At 34.7% G+C, this 6,800-nt stretch overlaps 1 pseudogene; it reads right to left on the bottom strand.

Moving 5' to 3' along the window:
• Positions 1 to 1,061: 1,061 nt before the first annotated feature.
• Positions 1,062 to 4,321, bottom strand: LOC142609401 (short chain aldehyde dehydrogenase 1-like; annotated as a pseudogene).
• Between the last annotated feature and the right edge of the window lie 2,479 nt (positions 4,322 to 6,800).

Here is a 6,800-nt window from a genome sequence, read left to right as displayed (position 1 = left end):
AATTGTTAGGACATATGTGATTTATATTAGGAACATATGTCATCATGTATTGGCTAATTCTTTGACAAAAAGCATTTTACTTGTAATTGAGTAAATCTAGGATGTGTTTGATGCATCAAGGAACAAGGTTTTAAGATCTAGTGTTAAAACCATGCAAGTTTGTCCAAGAATCAAGTGATTAAGTGATGAATTTTAAATCTCGATAGCTAGTATCTATCAAGGTTTAAAAAGCTGTTTTAGCCCGATGCTTGACAACTGCTCGATAGATAGGGTATCTATTGAGATTTATGAAAATTAGATTTTCAGCTCTGATTTCATTCCAATCCGTGAGTATGTGTTTAGGTTTTCTTTTCTCATAACCCTAAACATATATAAGGGTTATTTTAAGTGCCATCACAGTGAGCACAGTTGCACGAGTGTGAAGCAAAGTATTGTTCATGCAAATTGTGACCGGAAACCTAATTTGCCCTAGTTCTTCTTTCTCTTGAAGAAGCTATTGTGTTTGTACACCGTAGCCTTTTGTGACCAAGGAGCTTCGTGAGCTTCATTGTGTGATGAACTGAAGAACTGTGCAGCCAACATCCTTTTCAAGTTCGTGATTAAGTCGCGTACTGGGATCCGCACATCTATTGGTTAGTCACATACTGGGAGCTGTGTATTAAAAGGACAGATTGTTACTACAGAACAAGTCCAATTGGGTATTGGGGAAAGGGTTCAACTGTAGGTTGATATAAGGTACTGGGATTCTTTTACTTGTAATCGCTTATTGTGATAATAGTGAATTCTCGGGAGTGGTGACCTTAAAATCACCAGGTGAGGTTTTTGTCTTGGAGGTTTTCCCCAATCGAAAACAAATCATCTTGTCAACTTTAGTTTCCGCTACATTTTATTTTAGTTGGTGATTTGCTTGTGCTACCACGTATATTACATGTTAATTTGATTAATTAATAAACTTGGCTAATTAATCAATTAATTCATCACAAGGGGTCAATACATTATTGGCCTATAAAAAATGAACAACAAAATTGAGAAATGGGGGCTACAGTTGCAACACACGCAAATCAAGAAAAAAATATTTTTAGAGCGTTTGAGAAAACTAGATTGGTAAGACTATAACCCTCATCAACAATTAGGTTCAACCCACTCACATACTTAGACTCATTACTCCCCAAATAAAGTGTTGCCTCTGCAATATCTTCAGGTTCCAATACCACTCCCTTCAAGTTTGCACATGATGAAACTACTTCCTCCAGCTTATTCTTCTCCATCCTTAAACCTTTTCTTGCCAAAGGAGTTCCAACTGTAAAGGGACACACAATTAACTCTTATTACATACTGTCCCAACTCCACGCTCAAGTTCTTTTCCATTCCCACCACAGCATGCTTTGATGCCACGTATGCATGCGAAGTATCATTGGCCATTACTGAAACTAAGTTGCGGTGAAGAGAATGCTTCCTTTTCCAGTTGGAATCATAACCCTTGCAGCATGCTTGGCACCCAAGAAAGGACTGAAAACATTGACATTTAAAACCCTTTTGAAATCTTCATTTTCTGATTCTAAAATTTGTGATCCATTGTTGCCTAAAATGCTAGCGTTGTTGAACATGATATCAAGCTTTCCATACTTGGATATAGTCATGTCCATGACCTTTTCGACACCAGATTCATTTGTTACATCCCAATGGATGTAAGAGATGGAATGAGAGCCAATGTCTTTGCAAACTGAGTGGCCAAGCTTGTCTTGGACATCTACTATTAGGACCTTTGCACCAAGTCGAACAAAAAGCCTTGCAGTGGTCTCACCGATGCCACTTGCACCACTGGTTATTAATGCTACCTTACCTTCTAATCTGCAAGGACAATTAAATAAGGATACAAAAATTTATAGTCTAAACTCCTAGCTAGTTTTTAATATATTATAAATGATAGTGTTAGGACATATGTGATTTGATGTTAGGGACATATGTCAATATTTTATGAATTGGCTAATCCTTTAACAAAACACACTTTACTTGTAATTTGATAGATCTAGGATGTGTTTAATACTTCAAGGAACAAGGTTTCAAGTTCAAGTGTGAAAGCCATGCAAGTCTGTTCAAGAATCAAGTAAGGATGTGCTGGATTTTAAATCACGACAGCTAGCTCGATAGCTACTATCTATCGAGGTTTAAAAGTTGCTGAAGCTCATGGCTTGACAGCTATCTCGACAGATGACTATCTATCGAGGTTTATGAAATTCAGTTTTTTAGAGCTGTTTTTCATCCAATCCGTGAGTATGTGTTTATGCTTTCTTTTCTCACAACCCTAAACATATACAAGGATTATTTTAAGGGCCGTCAAATGTTGCACAGTTGCACAAGAGCACAATTCCTCAAGTGTGAAGAAAAGTGTGACCGGAAACCTAGTTGCCCTAGTTCATCTTGAAGAAGCGGTTGTGTTTGTACACCATAGGGTTTTGTGACCAAGAAACTTCATGATCTTCATTATGTGATGAACAGAAGAACTTTGCAGCCAACATACTTCTCAAGTTGGTGATCAAGTTGCGTATTGGGATTCGCGCATCTATTGGTTAGTGAAAGCTCAGAATTGTGGTAAAAAACACAAGAGCTGTTTAGACTCCAAATTAAAAAATTATGGCTCGGTTGATTTTACTCTAACTTAAACTAAGTGCGGAATAGAGTAAATGTGAGCGAACAAACAAAACTGCTACTCTAAGCCATATTCAAAAAATCACAGCAATAAAATGTAAGCTAAAAGAGTAGGGAAGAGAGATGCAAACACAAGATAACATGCCGATGTGTTATTGAAGAGGAAACCGAAGAACTTGGCGAAAAACCTCTCTGCCGCCCTCCAAGCGGTAAATCGATCAATTAGACAATAAGTTGGGATACACAAATAGCAAAAGATCCTCCAAGCCTAGTCTACCCAATGCACCTAAGCCCTCCAAGCTCCTACTCCAACAAGACTTCTTGGAACTGTGTCTTGTCCAGCTTTTAGGATCTCGCAATGCGCCCAATTGCATCCGCCAAAGCTTGGCTTCTACCAATGCTTCTCAGCAGCACCAAAACACACTGGACACTCAGTATGAGTGTGGTAAGTGTTTGGGCTATCAATCTCTCAAGGATTTAGAAATGGAGAGGTAAGAGTAGAGGAAAACCACAATGGATTGTGTGTAGAATTGTGGGTATGACAATCTCATACTCTCAAGGGTTGAGGCTAGGGTTTTCTCTTTTGAAAAGCTCTCTACTCAATATGTGGATAATGATGGTATATATAGTGTGATTGAGAATGTAGTGGAGCAGATAGGACAAAATAGCAAAACAGACTGTTTTGCGGGTATCTCGCGGGAAGGCCTTACTCGTGAGACACTCGTGAAAACCAGTTGTCACCATTTGTCACGACTCTTCGCATTCCAGTCATGTGCAGGGCACATGTATCACTTCGTGAGATGCTTAGTCGCGAGCTACTCGCGAGATATCTTTTGCCTTCAAAAGCTTGAGTCTTCACACACTCTCTCTTTATCACACAACCCTTACAATAAAATCCCACATAAAGTACAGGGTATAAAAGATTGAACAAAATTACAATCAAATTTGGCACGAAATTAAAGCCAACACAAAATAGTTTTAAATCACAACTTTACAGTTAGTCACGTATTGGGAGCCGTGAGCTACACGCGAGAAATCTTCTGCCTTCAAAACCTTGAGTCTTCATACACTCTCTCTTTATCACACAACCCTTACAATAAAATCTCATATAAAGTACAGGGTATAAAGGATTGAACAAAATTACAATCAAATTTGGCACAAAATTAAAGTCAACACAAAATAGTTGTAAATCACAACTTTACAGTTAGTTACGTATTGGGAGCCGTGCAATACAAGGAGAGATTGTCACTACAAAACAAGTCCAATTGGGTATTAGAGTAAGGGTTCAACTACAGGTTAGTATAAGGTACTGAGATTCCTTTACTTGTAACCACTTGTTTTGATAATAGTAGATTCTCGGGAGTGGTGACCTTAAAATCACCCGGTGGGGTTTTTGCCATGTAGGTTTTCTCCATTCATAAACAAATCACCGTGTCATTTAATTTCCATTGCATATTTTAGTTATTTGGTGATTTGTTTATGCTGCCACGTATTTTGTATGTTAATTTGATTAATTAATTAAACTTGGCTAATTAATCAATTAATCCATCATAAGGGATTGTTTTTGGCCTATCAGATAGAAAGAATGTGACTTAGAGAACACAGAGTTTGTGAAAGGTTTCTTGTAATAATACCTTTGGGTGATGGGAGTTGCTGAAGAATTAGCACTCATCTTTTCCTTAAAATTTTTGGGAGATCTCCGCCAAATTGAAGATGTGAGTTACGTTAGTGAATGTCCCCTTTATTGTTCGTAGATACTTCATAGGGAAGAGGTTCAAGTATATGAAGTTTCTTTCTATGTATTAAGATTCTACTTGGGAAAAGTCTTAGTTTTGACTACATAAATCATACACAAAATAACGGTCTTGAGAGAGAGTTTACTTGAAATTTAACCCTTTTGCTTTTTGACTTCCAAGGCAGCCATCAAAATTGAGGATGTAAATCTTACGTGCATGCTATTATTATGTGTGGAAAGTAATACCCACCTCTGCGAGAACAGTAGCTTTCACTATGAATAAGGTGTTGGGCACGAGTCTACTAAAACAGTTTATGCAGAAAACAATGAACAATTTTTATGAGAAAACAGTGAACAGTTTTACTTAATGCAAACAAAAGATTTTATGAATGAAGTAAGCAAATTCGAATATACAGTAAACATGATGTGCAGAGAGAAAATTTTATTAATGTAGAAGTAGATTTTATCAATGTAGAAAAATAGATTTGATTATTGTGAAATTCAAACATGAAAAAGCATTCAGATTTGGCGTTTAAATTTAGAAAACACAATTTCACTAAGTGTTTTATGAGAAAATAGCGAACAATTTTTTAAATAGTGAACAGAAAATAATTTACGCAGCAAAGTGAGTGAACAATTTTTTAAATAATGTTGAACATAAAATAATTTTATGCAGAATGCTAAAAATAGTTTATGTTAAAAACAGTGAACAATTTTTATGAGAAAACAGTGAACAGTTTTACTTAATGCAAAAAACAAATTTTATGAATGCAGTAAGCAGATTTGAATATACAGTAAACATGATGTGCAGAGAGAAAATTTTATTAATGTAGAAGTAGATTTTATCAATGCAGAAAAATAGATTCGATTATTGTGAAATTCAAACATGAAAAAGCATTCAGATTTGGCGTTTAAATTTAGAAAACACGATTTCACTAGGTGTTTTATGAGAAAACAGCGAACAATTTTTTAAATAGTGAACAAAAAATAATTTACGCAGAAAAGTGAGTGAACAATTTTTTAAATAATGTTGAACATAAAATAATTTTATACAGAATGCTAGAAATAGTTTATGCAGAAAATAGTGAACAATTTTTATGAGAAAACAGTGAACAATTTTACTTAATGCAAAAATCAAATTTTATGAATGCAGTAAGCAGATTCGAATATACAGTAAACATGATGTGCAGAGAGAAAATTTTATTAATGTAGAAGTAGATTTTATCAATGCAGAAAAATAGATTCAATTATTGTGAATTCAAACATGAAAAAGCATTCAGATTTGGCGTTTAAATTTAGAAAACACGATTTTACTAGGTGTTTTATGAGAAAACAGCGAACAATTTTTTAAATAGTGAACAAAAAATAATTTACGCAAAAAAGAGAGTAAACAATTTTTATGAGAAAACAGTGAACCGTTTTACTTAATGTAGAAATTAAATTCATATTTTGAAATTAAAATCTCTGTATTTTACAATGCTTCTATTTAAATAAATAAATACAAAAAAAAGCTACTTATTTTTATGTTTATGTTTATTTGTCGATAGTCCCAAAAAAAAGAAAAGAAAAGAAAAGTTACAAGGTACTCGAGCTTAGTGAGCTGGAGTACTGTAGAAATAAAATAAACAGCATTTTATGTTTATGTTTATTTGTCGATAATCCCAAAACAAAATAAAATAAAGTTACAAGGTACTCGAGCTTGGTGAGCTCGAGTACTGTAGAAATAAAATAATCAACATTTTATGTTTATGTTTATTTGTCGATAATCCAAAAAAAAAAAAAAAGTTACAAGGTACTCGAGCTTGGTGAGCTCGAGTACTGTAGAAATAAAATAAACAACATTTTATGTTTATGTTTATTTGTCGATAATCCAAAAAAAAAAAAAAGTTACAAGGTATCTGAGCTTGGTGAGCTCGAGTACTGTAGAAATAAAATAAACAACAACAACATTTTATTTATAAAAGGTACTCGAGCATGTTATACTCGAGTATTGTGTTGCATGGTACTCGAGTATACCAAGCTCGAGTATCACATTATTTTTTTTATTCGCCAAATTTCCACCTCAGCAGTGCCACGGTGGCAAAACTTCTAGGAACTCGAGTGTCTTAAACTCGAGTTCCAAATGGTACTCGAGTTTGGAAAACTCGAGTACCATAAAAGTGGTATTTCCCTATTTAGTTCTGAAACAGTGTTTTTTTGCTAAAAATTTCAAAAAATTGTGGTATTGGGCCATTTTGGCCATGAAGCTGTTGGGCACGAGAATTCACTGTAGAAATGTCGTAAATGTTGAATAAATATGTTGAACCAGTAATTCATAAGTCCGATGAGATTGAGGAGAATGTGAATCATATGATAAAGAGCATTGTGAATGATGTGAGATAGTGTACGAGAAGTATTGTGTAATTGTTATCTATTA

Source organism: Castanea sativa, chromosome 9 (assembly GCF_040712315.1).
Source record: "Castanea sativa cultivar Marrone di Chiusa Pesio chromosome 9, ASM4071231v1".
In the NCBI taxonomy this organism is placed as follows: domain Eukaryota; kingdom Viridiplantae; phylum Streptophyta; class Magnoliopsida; order Fagales; family Fagaceae; genus Castanea; species Castanea sativa.
This window is presented reverse-complemented; position numbering and strand designations above follow the sequence as displayed.